We start from the raw sequence: 13,701 nt of genomic DNA, 5'->3' as shown, positions 1-13,701 counted from the left end.
GCTGGAGTTCGAATCAGGGGACAGCAAGTTCGAGTCCCACTGCAGTCGGCATGTCGTTGTGTCCCTGAGACACTTCACCCCAAATTGCTCCTGTGGGGATTGCCCACAGTATTGAGTATGTAAGTCGATTTGGATAAAAGCGTCTAACATGTCATGTAATGTTTACATGGGATCACTTCAGGACCTTCAACATTTACATTTTTTATTATACATTTCTTTCAACAACGGTATTTTCTATTTATATATTTTTTTTATTTTTTATTGAATAATTCCTTTTGTCTTTTTATTATTTTAATTTATGTGTTCTTTGTTGTTAACCTTTGAATTATTTGATAGCATTCTCTCTTTTTTATATACAGTTTATCTATATATATATATTTTTTTTAAAGGTTTAAAAGGAAGTTAAGGAGTACAGGAGAAGGATTGTTTTCAGAAAATATAATCAGAATTTCTGAGATTGTTTCATGTAAAGTTGTGACTACGATTTCAGATAATTGTTTTTTTCTCTCATTAATTTTGGAATTTTATTTCCTACATTTTCCAATTCGACCTCAGAGAATTTAGTCGTAAACTGATGACTCCCTGTATGCATGTGGAGGTGGTGCATGTGATCATTTCAGCAGCTTTTCAATTTGTGTAATTAGATTTTTGGTAATTTGTTTTTATTACAGAGCTGGGAAATATTCAGAGTTAAGTTCCAGAATTGCAGATATCTTTAAAAAAATACATATTAATATTTTCTATTATATCAATCTATGGTAGCTTTAACCTTACACAAATGCATTCTTTACATGGATAGAAAATATTTATTAAAAATAAAAATGTCGATAAACATTGCATTTTCTTCAGTTCAATCCAAAGAATATCTACGTTTTTTGTTGTAAATTATTGACTTTAATAGTGAAGAAAAATGTGGAACCATATTTACTTTGCCTCCACTTTTTCCCAGACTATGTGGCTTGATGAATAAATGTCTTAACAAACTGTTCTCACTACAGGTGAACTTTAGCCTGAGGACGATAGAGAGTACACAAAAGCCAGAGAGCGACAGAGAGACTGAAGTGAGAATGCAGTCGGACCTGATTGGGCGAGTCGACCCCACCCAGCAGGTGATGTAAAGGGTTTGGGTTGTACAGTTTGATACGGCACTCCCTCCTCCTGCAACACTCTGCATTACTCAAGAAGCCTCCAGTGAAACAGATATAGTGGAGTAAAAAAAAAAACCTTGAGTTTTGCAAGAATTTGTTTTTGTTCTTGAGAGGAAACGCCATGAGTCATCCATCATTTATTTTTAGAGTAAATACACATGTGAGTTTTTGGGGCCTTTTTGGAATGAAGTGAGTCATTTAAAAAATCTGCCTTTCTTTAAAAAAAAAAATGCACTATCAGAATCCGGTGTCTTGCCATGGACACATACAGAGGAATTCGCTTTGGTGTAGAATCAGTAAGGGAACAAATTGTAAGAAAAGGAACAATAATATAACTATTATAAAAGCTGTTGTGCCTTGGAAATATCCCTAAAGGTCTCAATAACACAACTTTAAATATATGATGAGGATTATTCTGGGCGCAAGTTAATAAAAAGGATTGAAGAGGGATAAATATTGGGGGAAATGGGATTGTAATAAACATCTAGAATCATAAACATTTCTTATTTTTTGTCTGACTTCGTTCAAATGCATTGTAAACTCTACATGTGATTCTTTCTTTTTTTTACTGACAGTGATATGTTGTCCCAGTCCTCATTTGATGTGTTTTTATTTTATTTTATTTATTTATTTTTAAATATTGCTATCTATTTAATTAAAGGTTGGGAAGGTAATTTTGGAGAAATCAGCTCGAGTGCGCTAGAATTTAAAAGTACACAGCCGAAAAAAATATGCCACTTCCTTACAGAGCCCCTCCTCCAACATACACGAACGCGCACATGACCAATGAGGGCACGAGATAAGTTTGTGCACAGATGGAAGGCTGACAGGCAGGTAGGCCATCCAGTTATTTTAGCCGGGCCGGCTCAGATGATTGGTCGTGCTTTTCACAGTACCACAGCTTCCAGAGATACATTTTTTTATGTATTTATTGTCAAAGCACTTCAGATATTCATTGCTATCGGNCTCAAACTTACCTACCCCACCTTTAATTGTCTACTTATTTAATTTTTGATTTTATTAAAGTGTGTTAGCCCCCTTTAATATATATGTCTCCTCTTCGTATTGCTGATTCAAAGGCCGTAAATAACCACGCTTTGGGACTAATATAGGACTTCTGACTCCATGCTGTAAATGAGCGAGTGTTTGACTCTCCCATGTCGGCTTCATATATTCGGAGGTGGCAGGAGCTTAGCCACAATATGTCTTTTTATATTCAAACACAGGTTGGCAAATCACATGAGTGTGTATTTTCTGAATAGGACCAATCAGGAGGCTCCTCAACAATCAGCCCTTTGTTGCTGCCTCCGCTGATCAGTACTGGAAGAACCGGAGATACTCTGTGTGTGTGTGTGTGTGTGTGTGTGTGTGTGTGTGTGTGTGTGTGTGTGTGTGTGTGTGTGTGTGTGTGTGTGTGTGTGTGTGTGTGTGTGTGTGTGTGCGCACACAGGTATTACCGCTGATCACTTTAAATCCTCTCTCAGGGTTTTCTGGTTCAGGGTGTTCTCTCAGTGTGTGGTTTACTGTGGGCACTGGAGGAATGTAACACAGTACATGTGCCGAAGTACAATTTAGAGGTACTTGTACTTCAGTATTTTCTGCCACTTTAAACTTACAATTTAAAGGGAAATATTGTTATTTTTACTCACTACAGTACATTGTGTGATTTTTAATATATTTACTACTACATTGAGTCTTTTAAAGTGTACATTTACACATTTGGGGAATTTTCTTATTTATTAAGAATATTTTTCGGCTTTTTAAAAAATATTTTTTTATGGATTATACTTACTTACCTCTACTCAAGCAACACTTTGAATGCGGGACTTTTTGACTAAATATGATGTTTTGGTAGGCTATAGATAAATCTAGACAACAGTTTAAACAAAAACTGCTTATTCAATTCAATAATTAGCAGATTGAGAGATAAATAATAATCTTTCTTAATGTTATTTTGTATTTATTTTGCTTTGAGTACTTTTGCATTTAATACTTGAATTACATTTCGCGGATTACTTGCAGGGATTTTACTTCTCTGCAGTGTGGTATTAATAATTGTATTCAAGTAAAAAATCTACTACTTCCACCTTTGACTCTGTTATCATTAACTTTTTTAAAGAATTCATAAGACAGAATGGAGATATGTGAAATGGGACACACCAGTGAAATATCCAGAGCGTTAGACAGGGGGCACTAAACAGAAAGTATTTAAAATATGTATTACTAACACATCTAGAATCAGACAGAGTTCCTGCTCTACAGAAACACCTAACACTAACCAAATAACATAAAAGGAGGCTATACTTAACTACTAATTGGTAAAAACAATTATTTAATCAGTCTCAAAATAGGTTTAAAATAGATAAGCTATAACAAACACAGACAGATGACACAGGAAGTTATAGTGCAAATTCAATGCTTTTCAAAGAGTGACTTAAAAGATAGCTATTTTTGGTTGAGTAATATGAAATCCTTTGATTGGGTGTTTGTGAGGAGCCTCAGAAAGGGAGTATTTCAACATGTCTGTGAAACAAAGCCACAGTGCCTACATGCCAGTGAGTGATCCTGACCACAGTCCCTGCTGCTTTACACAACAATAAAGCTCTGTCTGTGGTCGCCTGTCTTACACAACCCGGCCCTGACATTTCAAAAGTCCTATTAGAAAAGAACAGCCCAAGTGTATTTTCACAGGGGATTTACAGGGGTAATAGAGTGGTGCAGGAATGAGTCCTCAAACCTGGACATTAGTTAGCATTTGAGCACCTCTGAGTTCCCTGGAGAGATGTTCTTTTGTTTTGTTCTACATCATGAAATACCTCACTAAATATCCAACTAGTTAATGTTTGAAGCTTCTTGTGTCTTGAAAACTGCATTTGCTAACAAGAGCCAACTTAACTTTAGCCGCCTTTAGCTTAGCGGTGGGGACGTGAAGTCATGTGACCGTGATGTAGTTCAATGCAAAGGTAAAAAGCTAACGTTAGGCTATAAAGGAACTAAAGTACGGTCACATGACTTCACGTCACCACCGCTAAGCTAAAGGCGGCTAATGTTGGGCTCTAAAGGAACTACAGCACGGTCACATGACTTCACGTCACCACCGCTAAGCTAAAGGCGGCTAATGTTGGGCTCTAAAGGGACTACAGCTCGGTCACATGACTTCACGTCACCACCGCTAAGCTAAAGGCGGCTAATGTTCGGCGTCATGACGTCTAGTCGTCTCATTTAGACACTTGTTAGCATTAGCAACCGTTGTTTTTAAGACACATTGAAGCTTCAGACATTCACCAGTGGAGTATTTACTGATGTATTTTATGTCGTAGAACAACACGTGAAACTCTCTCAAGCTTGTATTAACAACAGACCTTTTTCAGGCGTCTAAACACAAGCACGTTAATAAAAAACATTGATTTTAGGAGGAAGGAACGGGAAGTGGTCAAATGCTAACTCATATCTGGGTTTTAAGATTCATTCCTGCACCACTCTATATGTGGAGATTATCCTACTGAACAAAACATGTAAGTATTTTCAAAATGTGTTGGCCAAAGATTTTATTTTCTGCAATATTCCAAATCCAATGAAATAAATGACTTTTTGTCAAGGGAGTGCTTGTGTTGCTTACTTTTGGATCGGCCTACAAAAATATGTCATCCCTTCACCGCTCAATTTCAAAGACTTTGGATGTGTGTGTTCTTCAGAAAGAGGTGGGGCCACAGTGTTTTGTGTCATGATCCTTTATATATACAGTCTATGGTCGTGACCCTCACCTCTCCTCAGGCTGTTGACCAATTGGAAAAGTGTCACTGAGTTGGTTTTTATGATACATTTCTGCACAGGCCTGTCCCTCACACACATTCCTACAAACACACATTCCTAACATGTACACATTCTCATCTCATCTACAAGATCAGTGACACAGGGCCATGGTTTCTGGAATAAAATTAACACACACACACACACACACATTTAAAATACATGCTGCATACTCATCACCCTCTGAGGGAGTGACACATCGCCACAGGCACTAGAGGAACAACACACACCCTCAAACACACACTCAGAGCTTCCACTTCTCACTGTTTTTTTTCCTACTAATAGTCACCTCCCCAGTGTGCGTCCATTATTATATTTTGGCCTTTGTCCGACAATCTTTGAAAGCAACCTCAGCCTCCATTCATCACTAAGAAAATAGAGCCTGTGTGCAAAAACCTGTTGTTCCTACTTGTCAAAATGTTCCTCTTGGAAGGAAAAGCGAGATTTTTACGACCTCCTATCGCCCCGAAAACAAATATCCATTGTCTCAGAGTCCTAATAGTCTGAAAATACACACTTACCCTGCAACTAACTTAAGCACAAGCTCATTGTATTGCAGATTTAACGCAATATTTATTGTAAATTGTTCATATTTATTCACATGCTTGTGTAAACGTGTAACAGTAGAGGAACTAAATACAAACATGAATCTGAAAATGAGCATCATACGTCCCTTTTAAGGCATTCAATATGTTACATTACATTACATATCGTTTAGCTGATGCTTTTATCTAAAGTGACTTATAATAAGTGCAAAAACCATTGTTGGTTGTATCTCTGTTTTGTTTGACTTATATTGCATGTTATTAAGAACATTTTTTGTTGTGTTTTGAGCAACGTACATGTATGGTAAAACTAAACCAATAAATAAAAAGTAAAAAAAATTGAGGTGAACTTTGAGTTAAGGCACAATAAAACCAAATCAAGGTGTCAAATAATATGCTAAACAGACAATATAAGGGAATGTCTCTGTAAGCATGTGCCTCGTTGGCTGTCTGCCTTGTGGTTTTGAATGAGAATCAGCAGCAGGAGTCTTTATTATGAACCTCTGTACAATTTGAAGGCTGCAGAACAGCTTCAAGTGGGGCGAACATTGTGTGTAAGCCACCGTTTACATTCAATACAAAAAAAAACCTCATATGTTGTCAAGCCGGCCTGTTTCCATAGTGACTTCATTCACTTCCTCACCCAGAGTGCTCTTTCTTTAGACCTCACTCTTTTCTCTTTATAACCCCGCCTTGATATCACTACAGTTAACTTCACATGACTTCTTCTCCTTCTTCTTCTCTGGGAACATTTCTGCTCCTCCTGTTTCCTGCTATAACTGCCACCCCTGCGTTTATGTCGCCCCCACAAATAGCCTCTCTTTCTGTCTCTCAATGAAATCCAGACACACACTGTACTCTCGCTGCGAGTCACAAAGAAAACAACTCCGGGTTGTAGCTATGGCAACTCCAAATATGAGTCATCTCACAGCCGCGCCCATCATCAACTGATCACCCCCCCCTTACACACACACCGCAGCTTCATTGGCATACACACACAAACACAAAGCTTTGAAGCCACGTTGTGAAGTTTTTTTTAAGGATTTAAACTATATGGCTGATATTGAGGCGTGGGTATGAGTCCTGAACATATGAGTTAGCATTTTAACATTTCCGTGTTCCCTTATTTAGATGTCAATGTTCTTTTGAAATTGTTGTTGTGGACATCACTGGTGAACATCTCAAACTTCTATGTGTCCTAAAAAAGGCGGTTGCTAACAAGTGTCTATAAATGAGAACATTAAACGTCATCACGCCCAACATTAGCTACCTTTAGCTTAGCGGTGGTGAAGTGAAGTTACGGACCGTGAGGTTGTTTGTTTATAGGCTAATGTTAGCTTAAGAGATTTTCAAATGTTGTTCTACGACATAAATAACATCAGTAAATACACCAGTGGTGAATTTCTGAAGGTTTTACGTGTCTAAAAAATTTCGGATGCTAACAAGTTGCTTAAAACGACTATAGCCTTTGTCATCACGCCGAACGTTAGCACCTTTTGCTAAGCGTGGTGACGTAGCTTTTTTCTTCTGGATATATGAATTTACACTTCAACTATTATAAAAATAGTGGTGTTAATATGTGGAGATTATTCTGCTGAACCAAACGTGTAAGTATCTTAAATGTGTGTTGGCCACAGAGTTTATTTTCCGGAATATTCCAAAATCCAAAGGAAAAATCCCATTTGCTTTCTGTCAAGGTAGCCCTTCTGATGCTAACTTCACTATGTTTTTTTTTGGTAATGCTAACTAATGGGTCGGTCCACAAAAGCACGTCATCCCTGCACCACACTATTTGTCACCACTTCTAACCTAATGTTGAGGAATAGGTGAAAGACAGCCCTTTATAAGTGTTTAAGTGTGAGAACATCACCAGTCTGCCCTCAGCTGATAACATCATGACCACAATGTGATGACTGATCTCAGCTTGGCACCGTTACTGATCGTTAGATGGTGGTGTTGGTACAGAGCTCTTGTTTCTTGGCGGTTTTGGTTGACGTACAGCAGACGATACATTTATTTTTTATCATGAATAGACGGAACATCCTCAGTTTATTGAACTTTTTATCAGTTTGTCTTCAGGCCAGATGGCGGTTTGGATGAACACTGGCTGGCAATAGAGATTTAATTTCAGCTGAGTAAATAAAAAACAAACATTGAAATGCAAATAGGTGTAAATGACATACAAAAGTGACTCACTGTGTGACTTATTCAATCAATTAAATGATGGGTTTGAAAAAGCAGAGGATGTTATTTTAAAGGAGGGCAAAGGTCAACAAACCCAGATGTCATGGTTGGTGCATCTGAGGACAACATGTGCTTTTGAGTAAATGCCGACTAAATATTATTTTTAAAGAATTTTTCATCTATTCATTATGGCCACTAGTATGAAACCGATGGAAAACCATAAATATGTATTGAGTTAAGTGTGTGTCTGTGTGTGTGGAAAAGTCCTCAAGAATACATCAGTGAAAAGTTATCAACAGTTACTAATGTAAAGCAATGCAGCATTGGCCTCTAGTGGACAACAAGTAGATTGTTTTATACAGTACATGCTTCTCAGTGGAAATACTGGCCCTTGTGACTAAAAATGTATTATATATTACATTATCAGGGTTGTTTTTGCTGCTGGTGCAAAATGTATGCAATATGTTACTGTTGTCACAAAATAATATGAAAATATGAAATAAAAATGCTTTATGTTGTGGAACTTTTTTTAGAAGCAATTTAGTGAATCACTCTGAAGTTTTGAGGGGATACTTGTCTTTTGGCTGGTGTTTTGAGGGATCTGTAAGTCATTATAAGGACTCCGAAATATTATCAGAATGATTGCTAAGTGTCTTGGAAAAACCAGACATTTTTTCAAAAGAATTATGAAAGATTTTCTCAGTATCTTGAAATAGTGACTCAGAATCTTAAAATTATAACTTTAAAATATGACTTCATTAAAAAAATCTCAAGCTTTCTACTTAATTGCTAGTTAATATATCAAAGGAATGCCTCAATTAATCCAAAAAGATAACTTATTATCTAAAAGTAACCACAAATGTCCCATCAATTGAGTTAGACAAATTAGTATCTTAAAATACCGACATAGTATCTCAAAAATATTGATAAACCTTCACTAGATAATAAAATTGAAATAATGACTCATGATGGTTTCTCATTTTGAGATATGATGTCATTATTTTTGAGAACGTTCCAACATTTGTTTGGCATGTAAGCTATTGTTTTGACATAAGTAGTCATTAAGAGGAAGTTTCGATTCATTTTAAGATACTAAATTGTAATTTGTTGGCACTAAATCATAATTTCTGAGATACTATGTCATTATCTTGGGATGCTAACTCAAAATGTATGAGACAGTTTCTCAGAACTTTGAGATACTAATTCATTATTTTTGATGTATTTAATAAATACTATTTATTATTATTATTATTAGCAGGCAGAAATGGGCTTCCAATCTGCACCAGTTATAATCCAGTTTGAGACAAACACCTGGGTAATTAAGACCAATTAACGATCAGGTGTGTTGGCCGGAAGTCTACAAAGTCCTGCTGCTGTTTCCTCTGCCCCAGTGCGTTTGTGCTGCATAGAGAAACTCTTATTTGAAATGCATTTAAGACAAAATGGACACTTATTCATCGTCCTTCATATTTACACCATCACAACAATAACTTTATCTGTTCATTCATCCTCAAACTCTGCTCTTCACGATGAAAGAAGAAGCGTTTTAACGACTAAAGGCCTCAGAGAGCGGATAAACCTCGACTCAAAACGGGAAAAAGAGTCGAGAATACTCCCCTTTCTAAACTCTGCAATCCAAAACAAGATTGGATTCAAACTAGAAACAAACATGGTGTCTTCTTTGATTGGAAACATCTTCAAAGACCGCAACAAACCGAAGCGAAGCAACCCTCCGAATGAAGAATGTAACGAAGGAGAAATCGAGCTTTTCACTCCGGGAAAGTTTTATATTCCTGGACAATTTGAAACAAACCCGGTGGTGGGTTACCAGGCAAATTCTGCTTCAGGTAAGATACTTATATTACTTTTTCTACTTCTCGTGTTAAGACTTTTTTTAAATGATTATTATTACTTTGACTTTTTTTGTATTGTCTTGGTTTCTCTAATATATAAAATTGTGTGAATATGGTTGTTTTTTTGTTATGGTTTTTATATATTTCTTGTAAAGCACTTTAAATTACCTTTTTTTTTTAAATGTGCTATAACTAATCTTACCTTGTCGAAAACTATACCAAATTTAAACACAAGCGTTGAACTCTATTTCTTAAATTAAAAAACCCATTTATTATCAGGTTAGTAAAACAATTATTGCTTATGGGTTGCTCTATACTTTATAAGGCAAGACCTCCCGTCAATTAGATTTTATTTGTTTTAAAGCATGTGAAACCTTACATTTTTGTGATCTACTTTGCAAAATCATATAGCTGTATTTCAAACACTTTTAACTTTTATTTTTGGAAGTGTGTTACTTCCAAGTTTCACCATTGCCTATTTTACGCATTACAATTTTAACTGAACACCTTAAAATAGTTGTAATCACATTTAGTAGTAGTTTGGTCCTGTGCCACAGATTTAGTTCATTATAGCTGCAAAGAAACACCTTATTTTCAATATATCTAATTAGCTTTTCCCAACAAGGATTATCCCCCCAATTTTTTTTAATAAAGTGTTTTTATTCATCACAGACGGATAACTAATTTAAGGAATTCATATTACTTCATAACATTTTTGAGAATAGCCTATCTTTTGTACATTTGGCTGACACAGTATTCCATTCAGTGGTTTTATTTCATTGGCTGATATCCACTATGTTGACCAAGGTTCTCTCTATCTGACTGCCACCTACTTTGCAGTAAATTGAGAAAACGTGCACGCTTGAAATGTCTTCTATACCTTGATTTACAGGGATTGTGTGAACTGTTTTAATCTTAATTTATGATTCTGCAAATTGTGTTTCTATTACTTGGAGGCCTTTTTGCTCCACTAAACTACAGACACGGACACTTTGTAATCCCTGTGTACTCTGGTTTGTTTCTGTCCTCCAGTTCATGCTGAGGACAGGTCAGAGGTCAGAGAGGAGGTCAGAGGTCAGAGGCTCAGTGCCTCAAAGGAGAGCTGGCGGAAGCTGAAGCCAGTCGTGGATTGTGGAAACGACGCCATGACCCTCACAGTGAAGTGGAGACGAGCCGTACAACTGCAGCTGAGCCGGGGTGAAGACACTCCCCTTTTGGATATTTTATTAGAAATTCAATTTACAGATATATATTACCCAGTATGGTAGCAACCGGGACTGCCGGGGTCTATTTTCTTATCTTAAGAGTGAAATTAAAGGTATAATATGTGACTTGTCTCTCTATAAAATGTCTAAAAACAACTTTAAATACGAGTTCTGTATCCAAAATGTTTCCAATAACTTTCAAGCATAGAGAAATATCAAGTTACGGTAATGGTCCGTATTACTTGATCGTCTGTGATGGAGACGGATACCCCTTTAAACATATATATGTGGCCATCTGTAAAACATCAATTGACATTTATATTGAGTTGCCCGCCACATTTTGACAACTATTTTCTATCTTTGTTTTCAACGGTATATTTTACAACCCGATGAAAGATTTTAGACATGGTGCATCTGGTGTCTTTGTACATATTTTATCTTTATTCACGTAACAATTTGTCATTTTCTCACCGTACTTTCTATTCTCATTATCTCGTTTCATTTAAACGCTTTTTTTTGCATATTTGTAATAGTTTTTTTAATAGCTTATATATTTTTAATGGCTGATTTCTGACATCAAAGTGTTCTGTTAGATAGATAGATGATACGATAAGTACTTTATTGATCCCAATTTGGGAAATGTTTGCGTTGCAGCTGTATAAAAAAAAAACACAAGGTAATGTACATAAGAGAAACTAAGACATGGAAATAAACAGTCCAAAAATATTTCATAAATAAAAAAGGGTTTAGCACAATTAATCAAAATTCTATCAAAATCGCCAAATGGACTAGTCCAATACAAGAACAAACAATGTTAGCAAGCAAAATGCAATGTCTGTTAAAATGCTTAATTTTTAATAACATTTGTTTTGGTGTCTGTGTCTCAGTGAACGAGTCGTCGGTGCCTCTGAGCCAGCCTCCTCCTCAGTGTGGATACTCTGTGCAGAACACATGGAGAGACCTCAGCCTGATCGCTCGCTACGACGCCTGCCACGTCAAACAGGAGGTAACAGATCCATACATTTCAATCTACACCAGGGGTGTCCAAACTACGGCCCGGGGGTCAAATGCGCCCCGCGGACCATTTTGAATCGGCCCTCGGCAAATTCAAAAATGTATAATGGTGGCGGCCCACAAATGAAACTTGAGCTTGTATTGTACTTCTTAAATATATCTGTAAACATATATTACACAGTAGTATTCATGTGTTGATAAGCCCAATTTCAGTCAATTAAAGTTGGAAACATTTTCTAACAAATCTAAGTTGATAAGAAAAAAGCCCAATAACTTATTTAAATCACAACTTTGAAATATTTCCTCTTATTATAAGCAATCTGAAGCTTCTGTTTTAAGGAATGAGCTGCTCACAAAAAAAATGAAACCCTCTGGAAAGCTGAGATTTAGGCTGCAGCATAATTTACTTCCATTTGATTTATTTGACCAACTTATAACTTCAATTATGAGGCAATAAACCTGACCTCTAGTGAGTGACCCAGTCCTCAATGTCTTTACAGTGTGAATAAAAGTTTCCTCGTACCAAACTAAATCCGTTTTTAGAAGCTGATGAATCATACCTTTTAACGTAGATGAGTCAGTCCACTCATGTCATCTTGACAAGAAAGATGAAGGCTTTAATGGATCGTTGACTCATTTTTGAAAGGACTTTTTTAACGAGTAAAACCTGGTCTCTTAATTATAGATGCATCTTCTCTAATAGATGTAAAACGTTTTTGTTCACGGCCAGAAGTGGGAAGTAGTGGAGAACAAATACTTTGTCACTGTCAGTATATTTTTCTGGTATCAGTACTTTACTCCACTACTTATTTTTCTGACCTCTTTTTACTTTCTACTTCTTACATGTTGAACAAAAATACCTGTACTTTCTACTTCTCACATGTTGAACACAAATACCTGTACTTTGTACTTCTCACATTTGAACACAAATACCTGTACTTTCTACTTCTCACATGTTGAACACAAACACCTGAACTTTCTACTTCTTACATGTTGAACATAAATACCTGTACTTTCTACTTCTCACATTTTCCAAACAGGCTGGTTCCTTTAGTTTGAATGTTTGTTTGGTGGCGTGGTCATTATTATTTAGAGTCATTGCGTGCCTATTGATTTGAACACGATCCTTGTATCCATCATTTCCTGGTCTTCTCTACAGAAGAGGGACCAATGAAAACGTTGTCATGTTGCCGTTGTTCAGCATGGAAACATTCATTAGCTAACAATGACATTATTGTTCTATTAATATAAAGGGAGGTCAGGTACTCTTTAAAACAGCTGCTAGTTATGGGTACTTTTTACTGAAGTACATTTCAAAGCCCTTTACTTTGACTTGAGTAAAGAAGTTTAGTCAGTACTTCTACTTTCACCAGAGTATTTTTAAACACAAGTATCTGTACTTCTACTTGAGTAAAGGATGTGTGTACTTTTGCCATCTCTGCTCACGGCAGACTGAGTATCAAAGGATGCTGTTTGTGTTCAGGAGGAGGGTTTTGTGTTGCCCTTGCTGTGGAGGGGGACTCCAGCGAAGATGTCCTGCCCGACCCCTCACGACCCAGCGTCGGCCTCGGGAACCCTTGTCTCTCTGTTGCTCTCTGCATGAGATGACCCTCACTGTGCGAGGGACCCCATGCTGCTGAGGACATCAGGGTGAATGGTAATTTTACTTGCACTAAACATCTCGTGTGAGTGTCAGTTTGGGAAGGGAGGCCTGTGGGAGGGGGAGGAGAGGTTTGGTCAGTGTTTGTTTGGTTTGAAGAAAACACAAAAAATGAGTGGGGATGAAGTATTAATTGGTACTTAGTCAAATGTTGTTGCCAATGAAATTCTTGGTGTCATAAAATCTTGAATATAATGTAATTATACCCTCACTCATCCTGTAAAAAAAAGAAAATGATTGTGTAGCACTGTTGGAGGAGTCTTTGACCTTAGATTTTCATCG

At 36.8% G+C, this 13,701-nt stretch overlaps 1 protein-coding gene across 2 annotated transcripts in view; it reads right to left on the bottom strand.

Annotated features, from left to right (window-relative positions):
- LOC104944172 (epithelial membrane protein 2-like) overlaps positions 1-13,701 on the bottom strand; it is a 25,310-nt gene that overhangs the window by 11,267 nt on the left and 342 nt on the right. The gene's annotated exons all lie outside the window — the stretch shown is intronic.

The sequence above is a fragment of the Notothenia coriiceps genome, unplaced genomic scaffold, assembly GCF_000735185.1.
Source record: "Notothenia coriiceps isolate Sejong01 unplaced genomic scaffold, NC01 NC01_scaffold00007588, whole genome shotgun sequence".
NCBI classification, from domain to species: Eukaryota; Metazoa; Chordata; class Actinopteri; order Perciformes; family Nototheniidae; genus Notothenia; species Notothenia coriiceps.
This window is presented reverse-complemented; position numbering and strand designations above follow the sequence as displayed.